Consider the following 18,693-nt stretch of genomic DNA (forward strand, 5'->3'; position numbering starts at 1 on the left):
CAATTGTTTGAAATGAATAAACTCGATCTAATTATATTTTATAAAATATTGAATCTAATTTCATTAAAGAAAATTGGAAAAAAAACCATAGTGTAGTATTATTTTAAAATTAGGTATTTTTTTTCAATTTTGCTGAAACTCATTCATTTCCTAAAGATCAGAAAAACATTAATTATTAACATTTTAAATTCTATTTAGATTCAGTATTCACGGAAAAGAGTGTTTTCTTTTATTAAAAAAATAAATTAAAATTATTCGGTCCATTAATTTTCAAGATATCTCATTAACTTTGAAAAAGTATGCGTTTTAAAGTTTTGCAAGCGCATTTCAAAGTCCGTGAACCATCCTATTTAAAATTATATAACTCCGTTAATATCACGAATTCTTCATTAAAATTTAAAAGACAGTTTTCAGGTTTCAGGCATCACACTTTTAAAAAATTTTTTAAAACCTTTTAAAATTCGATTTTTTTATCCTCTAAAAAGTAGACTCGGCTTTTCATCATAAACTCAAAATCTTTTTGGTCACCTTTTGGAACATCTCTTGAACTTATCATTTATCAAATTTAATCAATCGCGCTAATCGATTGCTAACGTTAACACGCATCGGTAAATTTTACTATCGTCGCGTCTGCAGATGCGACGATGCCGTCCTAATTTACCCGCGGGTATAAAGCGTGCAGAACGTCGCTCGGAGTTATGTAATTGCGGTCCGCATCCTTCGATCTCTGCCGAACGTGGAAACGTACTTTAAACGACTTCTGTCGCGGACAGAACTGACTGGTTTCCGGCTGACGAAGCCGCTCTGTCTCTCTCTGCCTCTCTCTCTCCTTCTTTCTCCCTCGATGGCCTCCCCGTTTCGTCCACAGCTGACGGCACGTTCGCAAGATGGAACTTCGTACTTCCCGGATTCCTAAACGGATCCTTACATTCACGTGAAATTATAGCTCCGAGAAAAATTTTTACGCCGCCTCCATCCATGATTGGCAATCGACTCACGTCTTTCTCCCTCAAAGATACGAAAATACTTTCTAAATTACTACTAAATTCGATATACTTTTATAGACATTTTAGGTTCTAACTAGCTAAACAACTCATCTGAAGTCTGAAAATTCAAGAAACAAAAATTCTAAGTACCTTAGTACCTAGATATCATAGATAAATCTATCTAAAAATGTTAGGGACAGAAGTTCTTGGGACTTGGTCAGATGTCAACGGTGCTGTCACGTGAAATTATAGCTCTGAGAAAAATTTTTATGTTGCACGGTAAAAAACATTTTGTATTTCTGTCAAAATTTTCTCGTGTAAAAATTTTTGTGTTAAATTTTTAACATACTCTTATGTTAATGTAACATATTATCGTTGCGTTATTTTGACATTTCTGCGTTGAGTTAGTATTCACCGTTTCTAAGAGTTAAAACAACATAATTAATATGTAAATGCACGAATTTTTGATGAAATATGTTATATGTTAAAATTAACAGATAAATTGTATTATTTTTCTGTCTATAACAGTTTCCATATGTTAAATCGATATATCTCTTCTGTTATTTATCATAAAAATGTAAAAATAACATTTTCTTTTAATTAAATTTAACATTATAAATACGTTAATTTAACATAAATTTTATTTCCAGATAAAATTTAAGTGTTACACTTTTGTGTTAATTTTTAAACATATTACTTGTGTTATTTATTTACATACTTGCCTTCTGATAAATTAACATTAAAATTAGAGTGAATAAATTGCGACATGTGAAATATGTTAAATTTAACACAAAATTTTTTATTGTGCGCCTCCATCCATGATTGGCAATCGACTCACGTCTCTCTCCCTCAAAGATATGAAAATACCTAAATTCGATATACTTTTATGAACATTTTAGATTCTAACTAGCTAGACAACTCATTTGAAGTCTGGAAATTCAAGAAACAAAGATCCTAGGTTTCTTAGCACCCAGATATCGCAGATAAATCTATCTGGAAATGTCAAGGACAGAAGTTCCTGGAACTCGGTCAGATGTCAACGATGCTGTCACGTGAAAATATAGCTCCGAGAAAAATTTTTACGTCGCCTCCATTCATGATTGGCAATCGACTCACGTCTCTCTCCTTCAAAGATATGAAAATACCTAAATTCGATATACTTTTATAAACATTTTAGATTCTAACTAACTAGACAACTCATCTGAAGTCTGAAAATTCAAGAAACAAAGATCCTAAGTATCGTAGCACCTAGATATCGCAGATAAATCTATCTGGAAATGTCAAGGACAGAAGTTCTTGGGACTCGTGAGATGTCAACGATGCTGACACGTGAATAAAAACTCCGAGAAATTTTTACGCCGCCTCCATCTATGGCAATCGACTCACGTCTCCCTCTCTCAAAGATACGAAAATATCTAAATTCAATATACTTTCATGGACATTTTATATTTTAACTAGCTGGACAACTCATCTTAATCAGTCTTAAGTCTGAAAGTTCAAGAAGCAAAGATCCTAAGTATCTTAACACCTAGATTTATCGCAGATAAATCTATCTGAAAATGTCAAGGACAGAAGTTCCTGGGACTCGGTCAGATGTCAACGATGCTGTCTCGATCGATTTCGGAGTAAATGAAATTCTCTCGAGATTTGCTCCTCCTGCTGATCCCGAAATCCCTCCAAAATCTATGTACAACCTCCACAGGAGGAGGAAGGAGGTAATTCTGGGAACACGGGACGCACGCTTGTCTACTTATCTATAGGACAACGGGATACACGTAGGCAGGCATGCGAGGAACGTGACTGTGACACGTTGAGGTATCGTGCACGCGGGAGATATATTGCACCGGCGGTTCCGATCTGAAATCGATCGGATGCGACCTAGAAGGAAGGTTAATCCTGTACCCGGACTCCTGTACACGGCTCCCAATTAAGACCGCAGCGGCGCACCGCAATACGCGAGTGAGACGCGAGCTCAACAGTCAACAATCGCAGCCCGAGGAAGGGGAGAAAAATGGGCGGCGAAGCCGCACACGGTGAATTTCACGCTGGGAAACAACGGCCAGGTCTACAATACGCAGCTTGGGCTTTACGAGTGAAATGACTAAACGTTTCTCGCAAACCAAACGTTCCCTTCTGTTTCTCTTCGGGCGTCGAAGGAATCATTCGCTGTGATTGATCGACTCTCCAAACTGATCTTAATTGGCGAAAGTTCTTCATTTCCCCTCTACTTCTCCAATTAATAGAAATATTTCTTTACATTCCCAGACATCTTAAAGACGTCTAAATGATGATAAGAAATAAATTCTCAAGTTGATTTTTAAGAGACATATGTTGTTTAAGTTTTGCCAGTCGATAAGAATCTCCTAATAACTTTAATAACGTGAAATGTTTACATCTTTCTTTTCCTTACATCCTTCTTTAATTATGGCGAAATCAAAGTTTCAAGAGAGGAAGAGAAGTCTGGTTCATAGTCTTGCATTTAAAGAAACTCTGCGAGTGCACATAAGAGAGTCTAGAAACTTTGCGCTCTTTTTATATTTTTTTATATTTTCCGCCTTTCTTTTCTCAGACTCTCCATTATAATATTTTTAAACTGAATAGTCTCGCGCGAGGTAATAAAAAATAAAAAAAAATTTCAAGCACTCCCCTTTGTCTCTTTATATTTTGTAAACGCAAATAAATCAAACTGGACCTTTAAACGCGATCCTGCCGTTATAAACGCGAGTTTGTTACGGCGATATGCGCGGGGCATTTATGTTTCGAAACAAATAAAATATTCTACGTTATATTTGGAGACACATATCGCGGGCAAATCGAGCAATTTGGTAAATGGTAACCGGGCGTTTTTATTGAAGCGCCGCATTGTTTGCGCGTAAATATTGATCGGTCATCGATCGCGCGCGCGACCGCCATTTTCATCTTTCGATAATACGCCCGCGTATTAATGGACCCGGCTGCGGCGACTGTCGGCATTAACTCGGATAAATGGAACAAAATTTTCGCCGGATTCTGTTTCGCGGTTAACGATTGACGAGTGATACGGTTGCGAATCATCAACAATCATCCATGAAAATTATGGAAAATTTCACGGCGAGGTAATTTCTCTCCTTTTTTTTCCCCTCTATCTCTCACGTCTCTTCGCACGACGGATCAATTGGAACGGATAATGTAAACGAAACTGATTGGGGTAATAAATTCGCGACGAGGATCCAGTCGCGACGCGACAACCTAACTTAGCCTCAATCGAGAGCCGCGCGCGCATCGGCCAATTAATATCCACCCCGGGCGATTCATTTATCAAAAAGTCGCGAGATCACCGCGTCGCGATAACGAACGGCCCGGGTGATTTTTCACGGCCCCGCAAACCTAACCGCGGCCTCTTATCCGTTCGACGCCATCGTCGTTATCGCGTTTACAGCCCTTCAAAGAGCCGCGCACCATCCCTCTCGCTCTTGTCCCGTGAAACGGAAACCGTCGGCGGGAAAAATCGTATCCGTCCGCGGAAATTATCACGTTCCCCCACACTGAGGGAAAAATTTTTTTAAATCAAATAAATTTGTTTTCTTGAAACTTTTGCTTTAATGCTTAAATGCAAGGAATTGTTTATTTCATTTAAGCAAAAGTATTTAATTTTAATTAAATATGCATGTTATATTAAGTACATTATTTTCATTTATATATTTTTAAGTACATTATTTTCATTTATATATTTTTTTACATTTAAATACTGTTTTCGTAAAATATTTACTATAATTTATTAAGGAATCAAAGAAAACTAGCGACATCAAGATATTCGTAACCTTATAATTTATTAAATTAAATATATAATTTTTTAAAATTAAGAAATTTAAAATTTTTGGGAATAAAAAATGCATTTTAATAAATATTTTGTGAAATTAAAATAAAAATATTTAATTAAAAATTATATTTTTTTAAACATATGTAAATAAATACTTCACTTAAGCAAACAGACATTTTGAATGCAAGTAAATACGTGATTAGTACCCACCGAATAAATAGCTTTCTTGAGTTAACTAAAATTTTTTTATTTCAACATAATTTTTTCCTTAGTGTACGGGTAAGAAACCCGAGGGGAATTTAGGAAGTGAGAACTATCGAATATCCCAGGAACACGCGGTCTCCTGGCATTTTTGGGATCCTTGTAAGATCCCCCGTATTCCGTGATATCAGCAGGTGGTTGCACGAAATTCTAGAAATTTCAGAATTTTGTGTAATTTAAGATCCTCTTATATTTTCGATCCTTCAGCATCCTCTCCGAGGACCACAAGTCGAGTTCCTCTCGTTCCACTGAATCTAGCATTTGCGTTTAAAAATTTCTCCACCCGAAGATTCTAGAGTTCACTCTGGAATAGAGATTCCTTTTTATCGCGTATTTCATTTTTGTATCCTCGAAAAATCCTCAAAGATATACGCTCTTGAAATTTTTCCATTTCCGACGAAGCCACCCCCTTTAATCTCTCATTACATCCCCGGGAATCTACGGTTTCATATATACATCGGGGATTCCGCGAATCCTAGGAGGTTTATAATCTTAGAGGGTCCTCCCGCGTGTGTGTGGTATGTATTTTCCAGCCTCGCGTAAATTTCCGGATTATTCGGGCGCTTCTTTCCGCGGGGGAGGAGCCTCGACGTGCAGTTTTCGGGCACGTTCCCGAGGAAACAAAAAGGAACGAAGCGGAGAATATCCGAAAACAATACATTTTAGGAGGACCGGGAGGGGGAGAGCGAGACCTAACCTAGCCCTCCCTATACGCGATACATAAATATCGGACCCACCCGATGATGCACCGCGCGTCTGTGCATCGTGTGTCCGTTTCTTCTTGCCAAATGCTCGCTAGCCAGGACTTCTTGTTTCCCCCCCGGCTAAAAAAGTTACAGCTCCGTCGACCACGTCGTCGCACTGGATAAAGTGAGTTGACGCTTTCGGTTGCCGCTCTAAAAGCACTCTCATCCCCCTGGATGCTGAGCTTCTCCCTCGTGACTTGGTGGATTCTCGCTGGAGTATCTTCATGAGCTTGATCGCCTCGAGAGGCGAAAAAAATGCAGAAATTCCTAATAAACTTCTTGATGGATAGCCGAATCGCACAGTTTGATTTTAATGCGAAAAACGACACCCCCTCTCGACGCGATATCCCACCAATCAATTGACGTTAGAGCGCCATCGGTACAAACCAACCTACGCCATAGTCTTTGTGGATGATTGATTGATTGATTAATCTCTTGTGAAACCTCTCCGACAAGTTGGACAAGTTTCATCAAAAATTCGGGGGGAAATTCGAGAAGAGTGTCGGCGGGATCGGATTAAAGTAGGGCGGGATATTAAGGGTGATAACCCGAGGTCCTAGACCGGTGCATCCACTCCCGATAACAATGTCGGGCGTACGTATAAAAGTTATCACGTTTTTTTATGTGTGTATGTGTGTGTATATATTTTCTGCATCCACATTGAAAGGGTTGTTGGTTAAAATTCATCTCTGCCGCGAGGGAAACAAAGGGAGAGCCGAGGTTATATAATAACCCCTCACCCCACACCTTGCCGGTCGAGTGCCGAGAATATTGTTTCGCGTCAAGGAGCCGCTTTTAAAGCGTTAATTTACATTCCTACCTAACCCTGGACATTCTCCCGCTCAATACAAATCCGATTTTATCGGAATTCTTTTTTTTTTTTTTTTTTTTTTAGGAGCACGAAACCTCTCAGATAACTCCTCCCTCGTCGTTATTATTGCCCCATCCATTGATAAGAGGTGGAATTAAATTTCGATGTAATTCGCGGAGGAACTTCGCGTTCTAGGTGTGCGTTCTGAATTTATTCGTAATAAACTTATCGAAACGAGGGAAAAGGAGAAAAAAGCGGGAACGAAACGATAAAATAATACGATACGGAGGAATAAAAGGGGCGTATATAATAATACGATATAATAAAAGAGAGAGAGAGAGAGAAGCCTTTGTAAAAATATACATATCTCTCCACTTTTATTCACGGTTTGTGATTTACGAAAAAGTGCCTCGACTTTCATATAGCCGTCCCGTAAGACGCTGTACATGCACGTAGGCGACGTAAGTCGATCCATTTGGGCGGCTACGATGTTCCGGCAATATCGACTGGCCGGAGATTTATAGAGACGCCAGGAGAATTTTATCGAGAGGCGGAAGGAGGGAGGGAGGGGGGAGGAGGGAGCGTTGATCGATTTATCGAGGCGCCTGCCGCCGACTGCGGACCTACCCGAGCCGAGAAAGAAAGGAAGGCCTTATGCACGAAAGGAGGAAAGCCTCGTCGCTGACTTGACCATAAATTAGAGCGATTTTTCGCGCCCCCGCAGTCGTGATTTACAACCCTCTGCCAAGCGCAAACGCGTACCCATCATCATCCTTGTACCGGGCCGTCTCCCGTTCTCCCTCTTCCCGCTTCAAAATCTTCATCTCCAATCCTTTAGTCGCTTCTATATCGATTTTGAAATCATCGCTCTTCCAGCTCAATCTGATGGGGTGCGCGAGATTTGACAGACCGCCAGGTTCCCGACGGAATTTTTACTTGAAATAAAAGCGGGATGAAATTGAAGTCCCCTTTAAAGTGTCTTAAAAGCTTCGGGTCTCTTAAATTTTTAATTTTACTCGTGGATGGAATCTTTTCATTTCAATCCTCGAGATCTTTGTATCGTAACAGCAGCCTCTTGGTTTCCCGGTAAGCTTCCGTTTCTTCAAGAACCTCTTCGACTTTTGACATCCGGTGCCTTCCCTTTGCTCCACTTTTGACACTATCCTCGATCTTTCGTCCTTGGAATGCAAGGAGGGAGAGGCATTAAACATTGACGTCTCATCCAAAATTCCACCGTCGCCGCCTTTGACACGAGCGCCATTAGCTCGGCAGTCGTATCGCGAAAATAAGAGACCGCGACGGCAAACTGGGATTCCAACTGCCGCTGAAATATCACACTCCACTAGCATACTCGACATGTTAATGTCACATGGCAGAAAATGCGCTTATCGCGTGCCCGTGAAATTAATTACTCCGCAGTCACACATCATCAGCGACAGGACGTATAAATAGGTTCGCGACCCGATTATTATTATTACGCTTTCAAATAAATATGTTTATTTACCTCAATCCTAGCAAGTTATTAAATTGATGATTTAATACTTTTTTATTTTATTAATTTTACTTTTTTTAATTTTGTTTACTACGAGATGAAACACAATTCGAGATAAATAAATACGCGCATTTTTACACAACTCGGCGACACGCGTGTACGTACTCGAGATTTTTGTGTAAAAAATCTCTCCCCGATAATGATTTTGATGCTTTTGGAGATTGTTGTTGCAAGAAAATATTTCACATTTTCCTCTTGTGCGCGGTTGTATTTTCATATTTATTAATATCCCGAATATTTTCCCCCCTATGTTTATTCGCGTATAAGCCAAATTAATTTTGATAAAAACCACCCGGCGCGAGATAAACGTGCGCGGGATTTCAATAAACATTCCGCGCAGTTAATTGGTAATTAAGAGTCTAAAAACTCATCGGCTATGGAAATGTAATTTCCGATATCGATGCAAAAAGGGAGAGAGGAGCGGGGGGGGTGGGTGGGATGAGAGAGCAAGGTCCTTTATCTACGGCGGAATTTATGGTCACCATATCTTCCTGGAGGCCGGATCGGAAATTCAAGCAATAGCAGTAAAATATTTCTCCCTGATGGAATTTTTTTCCATCAATTTTATACGTACGGACCGGCCGGGATGCTGGACTCATTCCGGGAGCAACGGAAAGCAATAGAAGGTGATGGTGGAAGATAGGGATTCTGCATGGCTTGTGCGAGGATTCGAGAGATACTAGAATCTTCATTCGCCCCGAGAACCGAGATAAAATCAAAATCAGCTTTATACATAATTCGTTAGTCACGGATATCCGGCTATCCTGAAACATTTTGCCACTATTAACGTTATCTCTTTATTTTGCTCTTCAATTTTTAACAAATACGCTGCTAACTGCTTGCAATAAAAACGAGTAAATTAATAATAAATCGAATAAAGAGATAAATAATGAAAGATACGAGATAATTAAAGAATGGCGATAAAAATAGAGAGTAAACGTACCGAGAAAAATCTATGACAAGTTTTGAAAAATCTTTTACGTTTCGCGAGAAGTTTGAATCCTACCCTAGGGAATGAACTTGACTAAGTCTTATCTTTATCTGGATTATCGCAGCTGCTAGAACGGTCGGATGAACGCAACGCCATAGTCTCATTGCATTAATCCATTAAAGGTCACGCCTGACGCAGTAAAGTTAATATAAGTAAATTAGAAATTTATCTAACATCTGCTTCCGCCACGTATTTTATAATGAGATCGTCGAGAGCGCCACTCATTACTTGGGTTACGCTCTCCTCTTTTAAATGAGCGAGAGCGATAGCGCCGGTAATATTTTAGGCACTCTTTTCAGGCCGTACTGAACAAAGTGCCTCTTTGTGTCAAATGGCAAATACTAAAAATGATATACTAACATAATATAACGATACGCCATGCGAAAGTATAATGAATATTACAAGCAAAATATGCTGAATACAAAATTAATTTAAAATGACAATGTAATCCCCGTGTAATTATTTCCTTCCCCTCGTTAAAACAATAAAATTGAACAGGATTCGCGTCTCTTTCGGATAACAAAATACCTGTCGAAATTGCGTCACTTGACCAATTGATAATTTGAGGAAGCAAACTGACATCTTAAGTTATGCATTCCATAAAAGAAGTTTTAGTTTCACCTTTTTTTTAATTCAATATATCTTAAAATTATAAATTTTCGAACGGTCGGTTTGCAGAAAGTAGCAGAGAGAAAGTTGAGTGTACGCGATAGTGAGTTGGACGAGTTAGTCGGGAAACATGCGCGAACATTTACTTGTTTAAAATTAACGACATGTCGAGCGAGAAGAGAATTATACGAGTGCATCAAGAACGAGACTGCGCTCTTTCATTTTATATATGTATATATCTTCCTCTCTCGGTAATTATTGGAGTTGAGATACATTCCTCAAAAATACATTTGTTTGTTCAGTTATTGAAATTAAGAATATTTCAATTAAAGTTGAAAACTGTAGCAATTAAGAGGGTTTCAATTAGAGTCGACCTTTATTTTAAATTTAAATTAGAATCACGCAAAAACATATCTAATTAGAGAGAGAGAGGAGAGAGAAGAATCTCAATTTTAATTTTAAATTAGATCCTTGTGTTATCTCTCGAATTGTCGGCTTTTTCAATTGGGCGACAAAACCTGTTTAAAATTTGATGTAAGCGATCGATTTTCTATACACACACCCCCCCCCCCCTCTTCTTTCGCTCGGGAATTAAAAACTTTTTAAATTTAAGTTATAAATATTCTTTACATTACCACTCGCTCTATTATTGTTCAATTATACATCTCGAACGTTGATGAGAATATAACAATTTATTTCTTTCTCTGAAATAATATATTTAAGATATTAAAAAAAAAATATATATATATATATATATAAAGCAAATATTTTAACAACTGAAATTTTTATTAAACGATACATTTTTACCGCTTATTACTATTATTTACCCAGTAAAATATTCCCAGCAAACACCAAACATTTATACAACTGTTAGTTGTAATTTTCCACTCAACAATATAACTGTTACATGTTATGTAACAGTTACGTAACATGTAACAGTTGTATTTGTCGAGTGGAAAATTACAACTAACAATTATATAAATGTAAATTATATAAATGTAAATTATATAAATGTAATTATATGAATTATCTGGTGTTTGCTGGCTTTCTGTAAATTATACCTTTCCGCTCCCTGTATCTGTCGTTATTAGCAATTAATAATACTTTATTTTTAAATAGACAATTTTTTATAGACCGTGGATGGACCTTTTTTTTTTCGGGCGACGTTGGCACGCGGAAAATCCGCTTTATAAACGTGTCATCATCGAGCGCGGACAGGCGATGAGAACTCGTGCCGATAACCCCGGATCGCGATCCATCATCAGCCGGAGCGATACACGACAATAGCTCCGCTCTCATTAATTATTTTTTTCTCCCTCCAACTTCCTGCTCCAACTCCTCTCTCGTTTTTTTTTCTCTTCCTTTTTTTTTTCGTTCGTATTCGCGTCCCAAAACCGCACGCACGTCACGGCTGTTTACCGTCCCCGCATCCGGCGGGAATCGCTCCCCGTGAATGGCTTTCGGTAGACGAGAGGCGAATCGGTTGTTATCATCTATCAAGTGCCATCGTCGCGGACAGACACCGTCAGCAAAATCGCGACGCTTTTTTCTCCCTTTTTTTTTTTATTTTCGCTCAGGATTTGTCGCCCGCGACACGGAGTATTAAAAAATCATCGCGCAAAAAGTTCTTTTCTCGACGAAGGAGAGGCGGGATTTGAAACTTTGTCGAGCTGCGGATCAGACTCTTCCCGTCGTCGTGACCTTTTATTGGCTCGAACGTCTTTCCAGAAAAATATACATTATTATAACAGTCTTATTTCCTCGTAATAAGTGTACTATTTAATCAATTTTCAACAATTTTCTATTTCTTTGTTTCCACTTAATTTAACTTCCATTTAATTTGACGTTTATTTTTTTTTCTGTGCAATTTTTTCTCGGTTTACTTTTCCTTCAATCTCGTTTCGCTCGAAACGCAAAGTTCTTCACAATTGGACGAAAATTATATCTGGTTCTGGGAACGTCCAGGGAGTTTCTATCGAGATTTCAATCATGCAATTACGCTCGTCATTTTTCCGTATCTTGTTACGCGAATGTAATATTATAAAATTGCGATTTATCGATGCAGTTCAACAAAGTCTCTTCGTATCTCGGGGATATCGGGGACGGGCTTTTAATGGAAATCGAAATGGCGTTTTAATATCGTCGATGGTAATTAGCAAAATATCATTAATAACGATTAACGAAAGCTCTCGCGAGCTTGGAATGAAGAAGTTCGTTAATACGCGGAATTCGAGTCACTTTGCATCATTTTTTTTCTTTTATTGCTTTTACATTAGCATTTATATCGAGCCGATTCAATGGGATTCTTTAATGTAAAAATATTGTATGTATACCTCGCGCTCAGAGCAATAAATTATTAAACTTACTTAACGGAGGAAAAAGGGAATTCTTTAGCATTTTACTCCACATTTGCCTGGAAAATTTACGAACGGATCTAGAGCTCGTCACGTCGTATTGCAGTTGTCTCTGACTATTGATTGTTCCCTCCGGCAACTGTTGCCGACCTGACCCAGGAAACATTTCCTTGTAATCCCCTTGTAATTTTAAAGAGATAAAATTCCCCAAATCCTCCTCGAAAAAAAAAAATAACAGACTTCATTTACATATTTAATTCGTGGAAATTGAAAATATTTTCAAACCTTTTTGTTTGGGGAATCTTAAAATTTAATTCCGATGATAATTCTACTTTAATATGGAATACGAGGGGATTTAGATTAAAATTCGATAACGTAAAGTTTTCCCGGAATTTTCTGAAAATTTTCTTCGCCGCGTTAAATATGCAAAAGTTTATTCTCTCGCAAAACTCGGCTCCACGCGAGTCTCATACGGGAACAGGAAGAAATATCAAATTTGTCGAGCTTTTTGACCTCGCGTTCAAACCATTCTTCCATTAAAATACGCGCTCCACAACTCCTTTTTCCATAACTATTTAAACACAAATCTCGACTTGGTTGCACTCGAAAAATCTCGTTTCGCGATAATGGCGAAACTTCCCTCGGGCTGCGAAATTATTCGCCGACTGTTCGGGACGAGGGCGCGCATAATGCGGCCGATTACGCGAGGGGTCCGAACGAAGCGAAGCGAAACGAACGAACGAACAAAAAAAAAAGTACAAGCGGCCGCGGTGCTCTTTAAGTACGTGTATCCAGGGAAATTTCACGAAATCTCGATCGGGGCTCGTTCATGCTCGTTTATGCCAACCCTTATCGACGTTCGCGGGGCTGAAAATTCGAAAAATCTTCAATGATCCGCCCATTCGTCCCCGTATCCCAAGTTGGTCCGGCCATCTACAGAGGCAGATTTCGCGAACGGAGACTCGCTCCTTCTGTCTCGGGCTAAAGGAATAGGGCCAAGGGGTACGTAAAGCACTTTGAGATTGTTAGCCGGATAAGAAGACCAACCCCCGGGCCTCGTCGGACTTACAAGTGAACACGTAGTTAGCACTAAGGAGAATTTCACGGTATTATACCTATTTAAGTGTCGCGATATCCTGGCTGGAGAGACATCAGAAGATGGCCACGTCGGAGGAAGCGTATTTGAAATGATATAGAAGCAAGTTTGCGACAAAAAGAAATATGAAACAAAAAGATTATATTAACATAATTGTTATTTAACACATAACAGTTATATAATTGTTACTTGCTGTTTGCCGGATTATTATATTTGACGGTTTCTATGTATTTTTTTTAACGTGTCTTGTCAAGAGAGACGCGAGATGGCATTGAATATATAAAAAAATAACGACAAATCATCCGCCATGTTCATTTTATCGTCGAGCGCCACCGATTCTTTTTTTTTTTCTGTAATTTTTACATCTCGAATTTTTCGACTGAAGATAATAATAATGATGGAACGTTGCAGTTTAATGATATTTTTTCCATGGTATAACTCGATCCTAGTTCGAATAAAATTGTTGAAAATCGCGGACAATGAGATGCAAAAATGGCAAAAGAGGATATTATTCCTTTTTCCTTCGGGCTTTAAATCTATCGTACGCGCCGATTCGGAAAATGATAGGATACATCGACAGAATCAAGGAGATGGTTAAGCCGATATTGAGGAGAATTTACCGTGAAGGACCTCGAGTGCGGAAGCTGGGACGAGTGCGATACAAGAATCGCGTTTACGTTCGTCGAATTCGCGAATCCTCGAGTTAGACGTCCGGGATTTTGCGGACGATGTGTGACGGCCTCGAGAAAGAATTCGAAATTTTCCGAAAACTATGACTTTTGAAATTTGAAACTTTTTCAATTAAATTTTGAACCTTTCGAGTTATTGAAAATTCCTTGGAAAGTTTCTTTCTCGGTTCTCCTCCATTTCTAAAATTCGTTTAGTTCCAATTTTATTTAATCCTACTTCAAATCTCTCAATCCCCTTGCATTATTTAACTCCCACATCCGTATATCTTTTCGTTTTTAATTTTCACACTCTCCCGATTCTTTCTCGTTCGCGTAAATTTTCATTTCCATTTATTTTATCTTTCTTCTTTTCTTAAATCGTACAGTTTTCGTCTTTGCGTTTTTTCTGTTTTAAAATATTAAGGGAAACGGATATAATAAAGAAATCATATCACAAAACTATCTACCCTTTTATGTTAATATTTAGAATAATTTCTTTTCGTTTCGATTCTGTCAAATTTTGATTGATGCTTTTTATTAACAAGAAATCTTCACTCAAACTCAAAAATTTTGATTTTCATAAAACTTTACACATGAAAATTATTCGAAATCAGTCAAACAATGTTTCATAAAAATGTTTCATGGGACATTAGATTAAAAAACCTTTATTTAACCATATTAATATAATTTTGAAAAAAATTATTTTTTTCAAAATCTTTTCAGGCATTATTTTTTTATTTTTATTAACGTGGTTAAATATTTATTATCAAACCATACGATTGTTTATTTATCATTGGACATTTAAGGATGTTTTTTGTGCCTATTTTCAAAATATTGAGAATTTAATGAAAATTGTACAGAATGTCCTTACATATGTTTAGAATCTTCGGTACAATTTTTAAATCGATTCACTAAAGTGTTCACAAGTTATAAGGATTTTAATTTGCACCGAAATAACATGGGAAACGTATAATCACATCGATCAAATGACAAAAACACATGGAAATAATATTCAGAATTTGTTTAAAATTTGCAAAAATTTAGATACAGAGGAAATATTTGATCAAATAATATTATACAAGTACTAACTGGTTAAAAAGATATTAAATATAATTGAATGAAGCTAGCCATGTATCTGTCAGAAGGCGAAATTCTCTGCTAAAAGTGAATCATTTCAATTAACAAAATTTGGAATATTTCAATAAAAACGCAATAAATATTAAAAAATACATCTCTGCACTGTATCTGTCACAAGGCGAAATTCTCTGCCAAAAGTGAATCATTTCGATTAACAAAATTTGGAATATTTTAATAAAAACGCAATAAACATTAAAAAATACATCTCTGCGCTGTAGCTAAGACACACAATTTCTTACTCAAAATACACTAAAAGTAGATATTCATGAATATTGATTTTCAGCTACTTTTTACTGAGATTGTCCATACAAAACATCCTTAAAATTAATGATTTCCAAGAAAAAGATACGAAGAACGTTATCTATTTTATTTCCAAAAATTACAAAAATCTCGACATTTTAATAATTTTCAAGCATGTCCACCCCCTCCCTCAACTTTTCCATTCATCTTGCATCACTTGTTGCGTCTTCCTTATTTGAAGCGAACAATTATTCCGTGAGGAAATCAAAGGAGGGAACGATAATGATTAGATTTACGAGGGCGATAAACGTCGTTGCTCTGAGTGGCCGTATGGCGCAGTTGTCAGGACATCCCTAATAAGACGAGCGCATCCGGCGTATGCGTCGCTCCCGGACTGTATGCAAGCTTTTACCGCGACGATTCCACCGTGAATACAAGCAATGAATGCAGCCGTGATAACCGCACCGCCGTCGCCCTTATCTCTGCACCTGTAATCCTGCCTGTGTCACTGTAAAGCTCGCAGGACGACGCGATAAAGTGCGCTGCATTGCAGTCGTACTCGGCAATGCTGAGCGCATCATTGTGCTACTTTATCCCAACGTTAACCCTGCCGCATACTCTTCTTTCTGTTTCCCCATTTGCTATTTCTCTTTCTGACATAAAGCTCGTTTTTCTCCTTTTTTTTTTTTTTTTTTTGGTCTGCGTAATAATTTTGCGGAAACGAAATATTCTCCGGGAGACGATTAAATATGGAAAAATTACAAAGCTTTCATTTTGAAGTAATTTTCTTTCCGGCTGATAAATATTGCGATGGCCAGACTCTATTTTGATAACGTAAAATTTGAAATTTTCCGGGAAACAAGTGTTTTTTATATTTTTATATCGATGCTTTGTCGGCAGGGGAATAATTTATCTGAAAAATTTAATCGATTTTCTTTTTTCCTCTCACCTCTCTCTTTCTCTAGAATCCTTTCAGTGCGGGATATCAAATATTGTGGTAATGGAAGTTTCAATTTAGCAAAATTTAACGATATTTATTTAATCTCTTGACATTTAATTGGCAAAAAACCGAGAATTTATTTTCTATTTTTTATTTTCTCGAGAATTTTTTTCGATTTAGGATATCGAATATCCTGCGCGGGAATGGAGGAGAGAGGCGAAATTGAATTTTGATAACGTAAAGTCAATCTGGATCTCTCAGCTTGGCGAAAGATAAAGTTTTGATTCATGCATGATGAATGCACAATCTGTTTTCCCCTCTGGCTAGCGGCATTTACCAGCCGGAGGGCTGGAAAGGATTAAAGGAAGGGTTCCTAAGAAGGCGGATGCAATATCGAGTTTGTAAAATAAAGCGATCTAACGGGAACGCAGGTACTTCTCGTTTACCATCCAGCGATATCAAACTACGGAGCACCGCTTTATGAATATGTAAAGTCCGTTAGAGGCGCCCCGGCAAATTGTTTGCGGATCGCATCAAATATTGACAGGGCGCTTGTAAATTTATTCACGGCCGAAATAATGTATCGCGGCCGCGAGACGAGTTGAGGTCCCGATTTTCTCTTCCACGGGAAATGAGATTCTTGCTCCCTCCCCCACTCTCTCTCTCTCTCTCTCTTTCTCTTGTTGCAAAAAACAAAGTTGCACAATTGCGAAATCCCTCGATACCTCGAAATTTGAATTTCTCGGAAATTTTTGATATCGGAAAGTGGCTTTTTTTCTTTTTTTAGATTATTTTTTCCCATCGAATTCCAATATCTACATCCTTGAATATTGTAAATTCGAGATTCTCCGCTTTTCAAATCTGCTTTCCACAAATTCTAAAGTCGAATTATCGAGCTCTCCTTCGCATTTTTAAAGAAATTTTTGTAGCATTTTTGCGCATAATAATAATTATAATCTTTCATAACTTTACATGTATAATATATGTACAAAATAAAACGTAAACAAAATTTCTCTCATTTTCGTTATTTTACAACGTAATTTCTATAAAATGATTTTATAATTTATAACTATTTTATTTCTGACGCTTCAATTTTCTCTGAAAATAATAAATGATTGCACGCACTTTGATAAAGACCTATCGTATATCCATACAATTTCATTGATAAAAGTTAATTAATTATTAATAATTATTAATAATTAATTATAATAATAATACTAACAAATTATTTCCCGATATTCATCATAATTGCGTTTAGAAAAGGAATTTGATAATATATGGAATATCTTGCTCACTACTCTTTTACTATTCGAGTGTAAATGACAATTATTAACAAGGTCGTGGCATATAAACAATTACGCCGTCAAAACATATCATTGTTGTATGTAACAATAACATGCCGTTATTATTGTTCATTCTCCTTGTCGAAATATTTTACACATATGTTACAAAACATATCTACTACAAGTTTTCAAATTATTAATTTATTTTTCGTTATAACTTAATTCTTATAATTTCAAATTATTTACTCACTATAAATAACATTACTTATTAATTAATTTATTAATATTATTTCGGCCGTGAATAAACTTATTAATTATTTATTAATTTATTAATTAATTATTTATTAAACGATTATTAGGCTACTTGTGTCTTAATTCGAATAGAAAATTATTTCGGGAAGACATGTCTTTTCTTGAATTTTTTAATTGTAGTTTATTACATGATATATGACGTAAGAAAATAAATGGCGCGCACTTAATGTAATATTCTAGTAATAAAAAAAAACTATTTTAAATAAAAATCGGGAAAGAATGACGAAAAACCGGCCAGTTTTCGTGCTTTATTACAGGATGTGTACGCACAATTACCGGCGGAATTCTCCCGCGAGTTCCTAGTCGTGCAAAACGGGTTTTAGCGAACAACACGCGTCCGGGGACGTGTATTTTCGGACAATCGGCGGAGTCGCCAATTAGGAAGCGCATGAGGAAACTACAAGGACGATAATGAAAATAATAATTAGCCGGCGCGGTTGCGGTCCATTAATTGATTTTGCCGCCGAATCGTCATTGTTCTCGACGGTCACTTAATTAACATGACCGGCCAATCAAGCGACCGTTTACTCCCCTAATCGCATCGGTGCCATTTATTTTCCGGCCCGCGTTTATTCTTGCAACAGCAACTGTCAAATTAAGCGCAAATTCATTTTCCACGCATTATTAGAAAAACTTTTTCCCGACGTCGCCAATTTAAATTATATACGCTTCCTTTTAGAAATTAAAAAAAAATAAATATTTTAATTGGAATAAAGTTTTTAGTACAATTTGATTTTTTTCAAACTTAATTTAATAAATAAAAAACCTTTCTAACAATATTAAATAATTTATTTTTAATATAGAAAACCCGCGCAAACTTTATTCTTAATAATTATGATAAAATAAGGAGGAATCTCGGGATTCTGCGAATAGTTTCAGCGAGGATTAGTTGTAAACCGATCGATGGG

General features: G+C 37.1%; 1 protein-coding gene across 1 annotated transcript in view; it reads left to right on the top strand.

The window, feature by feature from the left end:
• LOC105255303 (neuroligin-4, X-linked) overlaps window positions 1-18,693 on the top strand; it is a 166,122-nt gene that overhangs the window by 123,197 nt on the left and 24,232 nt on the right. The gene's annotated exons all lie outside the window — the stretch shown is intronic.

Source organism: Camponotus floridanus, unplaced genomic scaffold, assembly GCF_003227725.1.
Source record: "Camponotus floridanus strain SB8 unplaced genomic scaffold, Cflo_v7.5 scaffold57, whole genome shotgun sequence".
Lineage (NCBI taxonomy): Eukaryota > Metazoa > Arthropoda > Insecta > Hymenoptera > Formicidae > Camponotus > Camponotus floridanus.